The sequence below is a fragment of the Mustela lutreola genome, chromosome 2, assembly GCF_030435805.1.
Source record: "Mustela lutreola isolate mMusLut2 chromosome 2, mMusLut2.pri, whole genome shotgun sequence".
Classification (NCBI taxonomy): Eukaryota; Metazoa; Chordata; class Mammalia; order Carnivora; family Mustelidae; genus Mustela; species Mustela lutreola.
Window position 1 is genome coordinate 138,225,632 of NC_081291.1, and position 13,642 is coordinate 138,239,273.

At 35.9% G+C, this 13,642-nt stretch overlaps 1 pseudogene; it reads left to right on the forward strand.

Moving 5' to 3' along the window:
- The first annotated feature begins 11,199 nt into the window (after positions 1–11,199).
- Positions 11,200–11,940, forward strand: LOC131824908 (polyubiquitin-like; annotated as a pseudogene).
- Positions 11,941–13,642: the final 1,702 nt, after the last annotated feature.

A 13,642-nucleotide genomic window follows, 5' to 3' on the forward strand; every position in this document is an offset into this window, starting at 1 on the left:
GTACCTCTCTTCTGGCTCCACCTGACTCCATTCTGTTTTCTGCCAACATCTTCTCAGGAGAAAATAATTTTCCACTTTCTTATGCAGAGAAATTTAGTTGCTTGGTTTCCAGCACAAACAGCCAACTCAGCTCTGGGCCTCCCTCTGCTGAGCAAAGATTTGGACAAAGCTCCAAAATTACTGTTTGGCAGATCCTCAAGAAACTCTTATACAACATGACACCCTCCACCCCACCTGTTTTGGGAAGAATAAGAATTTCATTCTTCCACTTATACAATTCAATAATCCCAGAAAGGAAAAATATAGAAGTCCCATTGGTAAGTGGAGTTGTCAAAAGGAATAGTTTATCATAGGTACCCTTCTACTCTTCCTTTCCGTGTATGTACCCCATCCTTCCATGTCCCTCTAACATTCCTCAATATAGTTAGGTAGACTGCACTTCCCATACTATACTCCATACTTTGACCATCTCAAATCCCACCCTACGTGGAAATGTACCGAAGCATATTCTCTTCAACCCCAGATCTTAGTGAACCATCAGCCGGAAGGCATTCTCATAAACTAGTTCTGTCGAGCATTGTTCAAAGACAATCTTGGCAGCAGCCAGAAATGTAACAGAAAAACTGCAGAAGTCCTTCTCAATTAACATTGTCCATGAGAGAATCATTGAACAATGATTCTATCTTCCCTTGCTCCTGCCTCCATTCATAATATGCTCCCTGGTTGCCACTTATGCAACATTCTGCCTTGTGGAATAATCTCTCTCTTCCCCTCTCTCTCTCGTGTGTGTGTGTCTATCTGTCGGTCTGTCTCTATCTCTACGTTCTGTAAGAAATACCTATTCTCATTTTGGCTTCCACCAATCCTCTGGTAAACAGAGATACAGAGATGTAGAACACTTCTGGGGAAGACCTGTGGGTGGTCTGCAAAAGGTCGAGGACTGAGTGAAATATTTAGACAAGGGGTAGGAATGGGAAATTCAATTTGGCCAATTTGGCCAGTGCTCTCTAATTCAGCCCCCAATAGGGCTGATACTTTCCTAGAGTTTAAGAACTCAAAGCGGAGAAAGAATGTAATTATTTCATATCCTTAAACCCAACAATCACTTCTAAATCCATTTTTGTACCAGTCCTTACATATTTGTTTTAACCAGCTCCCTGTGTCAATACTCCAAAACTTAGCCATCACAACGAAGACATGCTCATTTTCCCTCCTTGGTTTGCTGCTTTGGGTTTTGTGGGGTTTTTTCCCTTTTCCTTCTTGTCCCTAACCCTTTATTCCTTACTTATTATATCTTCATCTGAATGGCTATTCATAGACCCTCCCTATGGTAACAGTCTTTACTATGATCAATTTATATGAAAGTATTAATAACTTTTTGACATAAGGTATTTATGCTTAGAATTTCATTATAACAGGGACGTTTTCAAGATTAAAAAATGACTCATTGCAGAAGAAAGTGTATCTTTCTAAATGTGTACTTAATGTTATATATACATATAATATTTATTGTAACTAATATTAGTAAGTTATTGAGCACTAATAGACCAGGAAGTATGTGAAATATTCTTTGCATATTAGCCAATTTAGTACTTCTTGTGTGGAAAGGTATAATTATTTTTTAAAACTGGGGGATAGAGAAATTAAATAATTTCCCACAGCCACATAATGAGTGGCATAGCCATACCTCTGACAAAGGTCTTTTCAACTCCAAAGCCTTTCATTTCTCCCTTCAACTAAGAGTTGCTAACCAAGATAGAATGATTTCCATATACATCTTTTTCCTCAAAAGTGTGAAATTTTATCCGAGGATCCAAGCTTGTACTCTACTTTTGGAAATAATTAGAAATATTTGGAAGTTGAAGGAAGGAAAGAAGGGAAAAAGTCAAGTAAATGAGAAAAAAAATGCTTCACCAGCAAAGGCCTGGGAAGCTTCCAAGCACCCACACTCTGCTTGGAGTGATCAAGGTCATGTCATTTAGCCTGACTTAATGATGAACAGAATGAAGAGCATGTTTTCATTAGAGAATTTAGAAAATTCCCAACCAGCTATGGCAAATAAAGTCTCTAGTCTTCTTTTCCATCTCTAAGATCTCAATAATTGGTCTCTGGGATCATGAAACTACCCAAAAAGTTGAAGTTAAAATTGATTCATAAATTCCAGAACAAAATAATTGGATGAAGCAAGACACATCATGCACATGAAGATTCTTTATAACAGACTTATTTTCTGCAACATAGAAATCCACATATAAAGATCTCATTAAAATCATGAAGGAAGGAAATCCTATAAATTTCTAGAAACCAAATAAGGTATAGACAATCAGACAGTTCCAGGTCTTACTTACCATGTTTAAATTACCTATAATGTAATTTCATTAATTGTCAGATTTATTTTATTTTTATTTTAATGGTTAATTATTTATTTATTTTCTTTTTAAGGTTTTTTTTCGATAATTAAGGTATAGTTGATACATATTACTATATTAGTTTCAGTGTGCAGCAAATCTAAGAGCTTTCATTTGTTCATCTGTGACCTTGGTCTCTCTCTCTCTCTCTCTTTCTCTCTCTCTCTCTCTCTATATATATATATACCCCCTTCCCCTCTGGAAATGTAAATTACCTCATCTTAAATTTTTCTTTATATTGTTTTGTTTAGGAACCTCAGCTTTGTGGTTGGGGAGGGTTTAATCTATCTGAAGGCTAATTTTCTAGTTACAGGGATAGAACTAGGAACAATTTATTTTTCTTTCTATAAAGTAGAAACTATATAAGGAAAACACATACACACTAGATATGTTTGCAAAAAGCAAGTTTAAATGTCACCACCCTAAACCCTTAAGCATTTAATCCCTTAAACCCTTTCCACAGGGAAGCAAAATGCAAGGTCTCAATCACAGAAAGGCCTAGGCAGAGCTTGGAGCACACGGATATCAGAGAGGAAGTGTAAACATCATCCTAGCAGCCTCCAGAGAAGAACAATAAGTCTTTCGGTGGGTCCTACATCAACAGGAGGAATAGGGGGCTACTTGACAGTAGGCTGTCCGTACAAAGGTAGAGTTTTAAGAGACCAAGGATTTATGGGCCATGCATTTGTAATCTACACATTCTTCTACAGAGACTAACCATGGTCTTTTCATTCAACCAGCAAATTTACATCTGCATGCTTATAACACAGAAGCTACAAACATGAACTATCTTTAAGAGATTATAAAGTCAAAAAAAAAAAAAAAGAGAGAGAAAGAGAGATTATAAAGTCAGCAGAAGAAATTCTCATTACAAGGTAGTATTGCCTGGAGTACAGACATTAGAAAAGAAGGTTTTTCTATGGACCCTACAATATAAGGAACATCACAGATGAGAGCTTGGGGAACAGCCCGGCAGATCAGTGCCCTTCCCTAGATAGGTGATTCTCTAAACAAAAATTTTAAGTCCATTTTTAGGTGCTTAAGTGAATCACAAGCACTTTCATAATTTTACATAAAAAATGTTTGGGCTACTTAATAATAACCTATTATGTACTAGAACCTTATAAAGTAAACTATTTTGCTAGGGGATTTTTAACTTTCAACATACTAGCTTAAAAGTATTAGGTTAATATATTATTCTATAAAATAAAATTTTAACAAGTGCTTCATATATGTTGCTACCAATAAGTTTACTTCAATTTCTCTGTTTTGTTTCTCTGCACAGATTTGTTTTCGTCAAGTTATCATCTACTGGAAAGTAATAGTTCTATGGATAGGGAAAACAGATCTCTGACATTCCCAAAAGGGCCATGGCTTTAAAAGGTCAAGAATCATAGACCCAGAATCTAGTTAGCTATGAAGTCCATTCTGTCTGTACGTTGAGGAAAAATGCCCAGTTGGAAAAATTAAAAATCTTTGAAACTAGGCTGGAGTATGTTGCCCATGGGATTCTTTCACCACCTACTCAGCTCAAACGCTAGACCCAAAATTTGCCTCTCTCTGCTTAGAGAGAAAATTGCTACAATGCCAAATAACATGCTCTATCTACACTTGCTGTAGAAATGACTCGATCCAGTTCCATGACTCTGACACGACCAATAGGCTAAATACAGATCTGTGGCTTGTCCTTGCCATTCAGTTCCAGATTCTTACCTTCCACAAGTGGCTTGATATTTCCCCCTTGAATGTTTAATATATTCCTCAAATTTCATAGATTAAGGGAAAACTATTGGCATACCCCCCCACACACGCACACTATATACCCAATCTTTCCCCTAGTCTTTTTCATTTTACTAGGTGATGCCACTCAATTCCTAATGGCAAAAACCTAGTACAATTCCTGGAATTCAGTCTCATTCTGGCCCTCTTTCTTCATAGTTTATAGTCTGTTCATGAGTTCTTACAGTTATAACTATGAAAAATAACCCAGCCCTACTTATTCTTTCTTTCCCCCACTGATCCTGACCCAAGCCACCTTCCACTCTTACCAGCACTACTACAATGCCTTCCTGATTTTCCAATGTCCATGTTTGAGCACCCACTCCTCAAACCCTTCATACACACACAAGCACACGTACACACGTACACACACACACACACACACACACACGCAATCTATGTTACAACAACCACTGAGACTTTTAAAAATTTAAATAAGATCATGTCACTTCCTATTTAGAATACTCCAGTGACTTATATTACCCTGAGAGAAATGAACTCCTTACTTACAAAATTGGACATGGGGCTGATGAGGTTTACATGAGATTTTGGACTTGAGTTGATGCTATACTGAGTTTAGACTTTGGGAACTTGGAATGGAATAACTATACTTTGCAAGTGGGACAAACATGAATCTTAGGGGGCCAAACGGCAGACTGTCTTGCAGACAATATGTACCTTAAATAGCAAAAGGAACTTTAGGGACAAACATGAATTTTAGGGGGCCAAAGGGCAGACTGTCTTGCAGACAATATGTACCTTAAATAGCAAAAGGAACTTTACTGTTGAGACTAAGAATCTTAAGATGGCAAGATTATCTTCGACTATGTGGTTGAGTAAAATATAATCACAAATGTGTTTTTAAGAGAAAGGAAGGAGGCAGGAGAATCAGAATTGAAGGTGATGTGACAATGAAAGTAGATACAAAACAGAGAGAAAGAGAGATTGATTTGGAGATACTACAGAGGAAGGGGCCACTAGCCAAGGGATACAGGTGACCTCTCAAAACTAGAAAGGCAAGAAAATAGAATGCAGACCTTCCAACACCTTGATTTTTTGCCCAGTGATAATTATTTTGGACTTCTGACTTCAGACTGTAAGATAATACATTTGTTTTTAAGACATTGACTTTATGGTAATTTGTTACAGCAGCAGTAGGAAACCAGTAGAGGCCCTCATAAAGAAGGTTATTTGCTGTGTGTGTGCATGTGTGTATATGTGTAGACAAAAATTACTCTCATAATATATTCTTACAAATTTGAGTTTTAAGTGGTTTCCTTATTTAATATATATATCTGTTCTTCTTAAATATTTTGTTGGAAGACTAGCTAATGGCCAAAGACAATAATCATGCCTTCTCCACCAAACCAAAGCCAAAACTAGAATGAGCCAGACCATCACTCAAAAATTTTTTGTTATCTCATTTTAGCTAAAGAATTTATATAAATATTTAGTTTTACTCTCTAATTCATATTTATTGAAAGTTTAAAACCAAGATTTTAACTTACATACCATCATGAAAAGTAGCTATCTTTCTTATTAACATACATACAGACATGTGTATCAATTTTAGAAAATGGGCCAAACTAAGAAAAGTACCACCACATATCAGATTTTGCCCCCAATTTTTTCTCCTACTTGATAGCAACATGTTTTAAAAGCTCATATTCACAATTTTAAGACTAAAAATGAGCTTTTTCACTGCTAAACGTCAAGTCAGTCACAAAGCTGAAAAGTCCAGAAGTCCAGAACGTATATGCAGTGGAGTACCTATATATGTTTAACAACGATCCTCAAAGAAAAGAGGAAAAAGTCCTAGCATCACTTTTGCCAGTTTTTAAGGTGTATATATTCCCATCATGGCTGATTTCAAGGTATCAATGTGATGTCAACAACCTTGCAAAAATTTCTAAAATTTCAACCTTGTAAAAATTTCTTTATAACTCATTCTTGCAAGCAGAAACTAGCTCCAACACACCACCCATTGTATGACAATTTTTCAGGTACCAGTAGTAAAAATTTTGATAACTGTATCTACCAAGGAGTCAGATCACTGACTGTTCTTTTGCCTCAGAAAAATACTCATGCAATGATATTTTTACTGAAAGATGAATAATTATGTCCTTTAGTTCACTAATGCTTTGTTTTTAACACATACAAAATGAACCACCTATCTTTTTTGACTGCCTACTTGATGCTGGACATCTAATTTCATATTCATTAACTCCATTAATTCTCATTACAGCTCTAGGATCTCAAATAACTCATAGTTCTCATAATTAGCTGTCTGCGTCTAACTCTCAAATCTCTTTTATTACTGCAGCAAAACAACCTCTGTTCACAATTGTTGGTTGTATTCTGCCACATTAAATGAAATGAGTAGTGAATTCATTCATTTTAGCCCTCCACCCTTTATACTTAGTCTTAATGTCTCTATTTACTGGAAAAGAAAAAAAGTAAGTTTTGAGAATGTCCTTCTACAATATGGATAAACAAGCTTTCATGTTACTTCTCTCATTATAAAGTTGTCCACCAAGTTAAGCATTCAAAAAACTATTTTCCAAAACAGCTATAATTTTTGTCCCTCCTACTCCTGCCCCAAGTTCTGGTTCACAATGAAAAGATCAGGAGGCAGACTGTATGAGGTAGGGTGTATTGAAGGTTCCTAAAGCATCTTTTCCTTTTATAGATGTGGCCCATCTGTGCAAATGTCTGGACAGTTTTTATTAAAATTCCCTTACTGAAAATTTATTTATCCATGAAGCACTTTACAAAATAACCTCTTTTTATAGACATTGTTATAAATATAGCAAACACAGCCAAATTCTGAAAATAAGTGTAACTATTATTATCCACGCTTTTATCCAACCAAGTGAACCTCAGTCTCTCAATCAGTGTTGAAAGGATGCCTTTTGCACACATTAGAATAGGCAATGCTCCATAAGGGAACATTTTTTGTTAGCTTAGCTGCTTGGTTTTGATCCAAATAGATTTAGCCATTTCTGTCACACAGTGATGCCTATCACAGAAGTGTCACTTTTCAAGGTGAAGCTGAAATTGACTATAGGAATTTTTTTAAATACCATTATTTTACTATTTGGGCTTTCTATAATATTCTTTCTAGCCAAGATATTTCTCCTTTCTCATCTTTTAAAATATTTTTCTTCTAAATTTTTCTGATTTGTAAATGCTACTAAAAGAACATGAAACTCATACATTTGCCACTAAAGAGTTTTTTCCTTCTTTTTTTATAAATAAGAGATAACAAATCTTGGGCTCATCTGTGTTTCTATAATGATAATCCCTTATTTAAATTGTTAAATATATTGTACATTTTTATATCTGCCAGTTTATTATGAGGAGCTTTAGGAACAATGTCTGATCTGTTTCACCCTTGCTGATTTCTGCTTGCTCTGAATTTTCTATCATTATCTGTGTTACTTTTAATGGTTTTAACCTATACTTCAAAGTGTTTCTTTTTCATCATTAAATGTCACCAGTCAAAGATTTAACTTCACTTTTATTTTAAGAAGGCGAATGAAAAATGACTTTAAAACCACAGCACACACACTCACAAAGACTGGTTTGAGATATAATTATGTTAATCAGGAATCACCACCAGAAGAAGGGGACCTTTGACATAGTCATATAGCGTAGGCAAAATGTCTGGGGACCATTACTGCAAGAAGTTGAACTACTCAGTTTTTTAGCACATAATCAAAGCTTAAAACCCCTGGTTCAAAAGAAAGAAAACATCTGTTCCAGAATTTTTGTAGCATCCATAGATTTTCAGGGAACTCACTCTCAGCTCCTTTACTCCAACAGCCAGTGTGTGGGCACTAAATGGTATGATTATTTGGCTCAACTGCAGGGCACCTGCCCTACAGTGCCTGTCTTGGGCATCCAGTCTTCCAGCTACTCTTGCTCTTGTAGCATTTTCTTTCCCTCTAAACTATCAAAGCAAGTAACAACCAGATTGGTCAATAAGGAGATGGGTGGCTCAGAGGTTTAAAGCCTCTGCCTTCAGTTCAGGTCAAGATCAAGCCCCACATCAGGCTCTCTGCTCAGCAGGAAGCCTGCTTCCTCCTCTCTCTCTGCCTGCCTCTCTGCCTACTTGTGATCTCTGTCTGTCAAATAAATAAATAGAATCTTAAAAAAAAAAAAAAAAAAAAGATTCCCTCACTTTAAAAGAAAAAAGATTTGCTTTTTAACTTACAAATAAAACCATTTTAAAAATGTTTACACATATTTATCTAGATCATTTGGTACTATCTAGCCCCATATAGTGGAAAAAGTAGGATGAAAACAAGCTTAATCATGACCAGGGCCTCCTATTTCAAACCTTCAGAAAAGTTGCAAGAATGGTACAATAGACACAAATATGTGCTTCACTTAGAATGTTGCATCTCAACCTTTTCTCAATAGCACATTTCTAAGAGGACTTTAGTTGGTTTTTCCTAATTGTCAACTCCTGTCCCCTCAAATTTTAATGCTACAGATATATTATATACATATATCTATTTATTTATATATATGTATACATATATTATATATATGTTACAGATCCATTATAAAATATATATATTATATATCTATTTATCTGTTTATGTACTGTATATATACTTATACTTTATAGATAAAAGGAGTAACTTTTTGGCCTCCCAAGAACCAATCTTTACCCCATTAGAGGCAACATTGCAGCAGTTGAGAATGTAATACCTACATATATCACTTCCTAACATTCCCACAGTTAGTTTTTTGTCTCTACTATTTTTTATACATACATATACATGCACATATATATATGCACATACACATAATTTATATTAATTAAATAATTAAATTTACTAAGTATATAATTTTATAAATAATTAATTTTTTCCAAGAAAAAAATGAAACTCTAGAAAAGAGCAACATGTTCTTCTTGAAGCATTGAGTCTGTGGACAAGCCTAGTCCAATTAGAGACCTATTCCATTCCCTTAGACCCAACTGTGAATATGATATTTACTTCTAAGGGAAGAACTTCCCATGGTGAATCTCCAATATGAATTAGTTACAAATTGTACACCTATGTAATTGAATAATTGGAACTAATATACAGAACACTCAAAAGATAATGCCACAAATAATTCTTTTAGTTTTACGTTGGTTGATTTGAGTACACTATTTTTCAACCAAAATTTATCAGCCTAACCTGTTCAAAATCAGTAGGTTACCTCAGATCCAAAACGCTTGGGTACACTTTCTTGATAATTAGGGTGGGATAAATGGGCTTTCTAGATGTCCAGTTAGATCTGAAAGTTCAACTAGGTCCCTCACCAGTGTCTTGCTATGGTACTTTTATTTATTTAAGAACAAGAGAGGGAGCATAAGCCAGGGGGAGGGGCTGAGGCAGAGGGAGATGCAGTCTCCCCACTGAGTAGGGAGCCCTGACACCAGGGCTTGGTCCCAGGACCCAGAGAGCATGACCTGAGCTGAAGGCAGATGCTTAACTGATTAAGCCACCCAGGCACCACACTGTGGTACTTAGACCTCACTGTGGTACTTTTATGTGTGAGAACCTCCTCACTGCTAGTTCTGCCAATGTAGCTCTAGTCCTCCTACAAGGATTTATTTGAGCTTTTTAGAAGTAATAAAGAGTTTATGATATTCAACCTGATAAGCTAAGTGGTTTCTTCTAAAATCCATTTTTAAAACAAATCTGTTTTAGATATATTTGAGATGTGCATCAGACTTTTGTTTGAAGAAATATTTCCACGATGAAAATACACTTAAATTTACTACCATATATTGAAAGCTAGCTTCTTTTTCATAATGAGTGTAGATAGGGATATGTTATACTGGAGGTCCCTTAAAGGAAGGTTATGTGTTTAACACAGGAACAAAAATTACAGGAAGTAAGAGATAACACTCCCCACTTGTGAAGTTCAGAAGCCTTCTCCTTAAAGTGACAGAGAGGAGAACATCCAACCCACTTGACTTCTAGTAAAGTGTGCATTTGTTTATTAAAATCAGAGAAGGGAGAAAAAGCCTGGTAACAAGAAAAGGAAAAGAAATTAAATAATAATAAATTAAGCGACACAAACTAACTGTTCACAGAAAAGGAAATGCAAATGTCTGATCCTATATTAAAATGTGGTAACTTCACTTATTACAACATAAATGTTAATTAAAACTAAGATGAGTCATGGTCTCAGGGTCCTGGTATCAAGCCCCACGTCAGGCTCTCTGCTCAGCAGGGAGTCTGCCTCCTCCTCTCTCTCTCTGGCTGTCTCTCTGCCTATTTGGGATCTCTGTCTGTTAAATAAATAAATAAAATCTTTAAAAAAAAAAAAAAAACTAAAATGAGAGGCATTGTTTTCTCTACCAGAAAGAAAATCCCATAAGTCTGAGAACACTCTATGTAGCATTTAGATGTGGTAACAGGTGTTACTGAAGCAGGGGTATAAATTGGTACCTACTCTGTAGAGGGCAATTTGGCAACATTAATCAAAAAACATTAAAATACACATATCTTTGAAGTATGGAATGCCCTTCCAGGAAATTATCCTAGAAATATATTTATACATGTTTACAGAAACATATACATGCCCCCCAAAAGTTTGTAGGATTTTATAAGAGGAAAAACAACTCTAAGCAAAATGTTCATTAACAAGGTGCTAATAAATTATATTTAAACAATAATGGAATACTATTTGTTATTAAAAATAAAAGGTAGGGGTGCCTGGGTGGCTCAGTGGATTAAGCCGCTGCCTTCGGCTCAGGTCATGATCTCAGGGTCCTGGGATCGAGTCCCACATTGGGGCTCTCTGCTCGGCAGGGAGCCTGCTTCCCTCTCTCTCTGCCTGCCTCTCCATCTACTTGTGATTTCTCTCTGTCAAATAAATAAATAAAATCTTTAAAAATAAATAAATAAATAAATAAATAAATAAAAGGTAGATTTATATGTATGGTTGTGGAAAAATCTCCAAGATACTTAGTTAAAACTTTCTTAAAAAAGCAAAATGCAGTTCAGGAGTGGCTGGCATTGTCGGGTGTGGGTGTCTTGGCGTTTGAGTGAGTCAACGTGATTGCGTTCAGTGTCCTTCACTCGCTAACAGGTCAAAATGCAGATTTTCGTGAAGACCCTGACCGGCAAGACCATCACCCTGAAGGTGGAGCCCAGTGACACCATCGAGAATGTGAAGGCCAAGATCCAAGATAAAGAGGGCATCCCCCACGATTAGCAGAGGCTTATCTTTGCCGGCAAGTAGCTGGAAGATGGCCACACTCTTTCTGATTACAACATCCAGAAAGAGTCCACCCTGCACCTGGTCCTGCGCCTGAGGGGTGGCATGCAGATCTTCGTGAAGACCCTGACTGGTAAGACCATCACCATGGAGGTGGAGCCCAGTGACACCTTTGAAAATGTAAAGGCCAAGATCCAAGATAAAGAGGGCATCCCTCCTGACCAGCGGAGGCTTATCTTTGCCGGCAAGCAGCTAGAAGATGGCCGCACTCTTTCTGATTACAACATCCAGAAAGAGTCAACTCTCCACCTGGTTCTCCGTCTGAGGGGTGGCTGTTAATTCTTCAGTTTTGAATTCATAGTGCCCAATGATGGCATTGCTCTGCACTATAGCCATTTTGCCCCAATTTAAGTTTAGAAATTACCAGTTTCAGTAATAACTGAGTCACTGGTTTTCTCAATAGCTGTTCAAAATGTTAATAAAAGTTTCGTTGCATGGTAGCATAAAAAAAAAAAAAGCAAAATGCAGAAAACAATGTATATGTTGTTAGCTACCCAAAAATCTTGATTGTAATCATATAAGATTATATAGACAGAACATTTCTGGAAAGACACAACAAGAAACAGGTAACAATTATGGTCTTTCAGAGGGAAACAGGAATTTAAGGGTGGAAGAGAGGCTCACTTTTCACTGTATACTCACTTGTACTTATTAAATTTTACACCATACACATGTATCTCCTATTCAAAAATAGAAAAATATATACAAAAATTTTAAATAACCTAAATTTAGCACATCAAAAGTATAATCTTTGGTGGCTAAGTAATTCCCCTCCAAAAAAGTAATCAGACTAAGGGACTGGCAAAATTTTTGATGGGTTCAGATAGCAAACCTTTTGGTTTTGTAGGCCACAGTTTTCTGGTACTTCTCCAACAACTCTTCTAAAATAACACAAAAACCACCATAGACAATATGATCACAAATGAGTGCAACTATGTCCCAATACAACTTGACAAGCAGCGGGCTACATGTGGCATCCAGAGCAAAGTCGACTGATCTTTAATCTAACTCACTGCAGTCATTGTTATGGATGAGCTTTTTTTTCCTCCTCTATAAGTCCTGGTTAGAAAAGTCTGAGAAATAAAGTTGGCTTAGTTTTCACAAGCATTAATAAATAACCCACATGGGCAAATCCCATATCAGACACAAAAATAATTGTTATGAATCACAAAATCTCATCTCTTAGATATGGTATATTTGAACACTTTTTTTTCTTTTAGGAATCTGTCAATTGCATGTACTTAAATATTAAATAAACTTAATAGAAAGAGTAGACAGAAGTGACGAACTCTTACATTTTTTTATTGCAGTGCAGATAATAATTTAAGGACCTTGTTGAAAGTTAATTGCACTAGGCTAATAAAAATATTGCCTCTCAAAATAGTAAATATTGACAAATAAAACCAGAAGAATTTATGAAACTATAAAACATATTCACCCTTTCTACAAACCTTAATGCAATATATTGAACAGATAATAAAAGTTTTGAGTAGATAATAAAAGGTAATGGTTTGGCTTTAATAACTTGCAAGCTACAAGTACCTCAAGTGAGAATTTTTTTATTAGCACTAGACTCAGTATTCTTATTAGTAGGTTTTGCTTAGTCATGATCTCAGTGATTCTTGTTTCCTTGTACGCTAAAACCATTGTCAAGGATTTTTGTGCATCTCAATTGACAAGAGAAATAGTGTTTACTTTGATTTGCTTTCCTTGCAAGTTTGCAGTGTGCATTTAAACAAAGTTACCAACATCCAAGGCTATCTGTAGGTCACATAAAAACACTTAAAACTTAACAGAAACCTCATAATGCTCATGTTGCTGAAAATGTCAAATGACAAGCAGCAGGTGTTAAAATTTTAATAAGAACTCAGGAAAGTATATGTTATTTTTTATAGAATAATTTAGTAGGAAAGTTTTTCCTCCAGAATTCCATGCCAAAACACATACCCGCAAAAAAAGGAAATGTTTGAATAGCAATGAAGGGAAAAGTTTAACAAGGTAGAGTTCAGGTAACTTCAAATAACTAATGGATAGTGTGTCAAATACCTTGACAGACAAAGTAATAGGAAGAAACCACCAAGGTTAAAGCAAGTTCGAATGCTCAAAAGACAAGGTTCTAAAAAACAGTCTACCATTACAGTGGCTCCAAACACTTTCATTTGCTG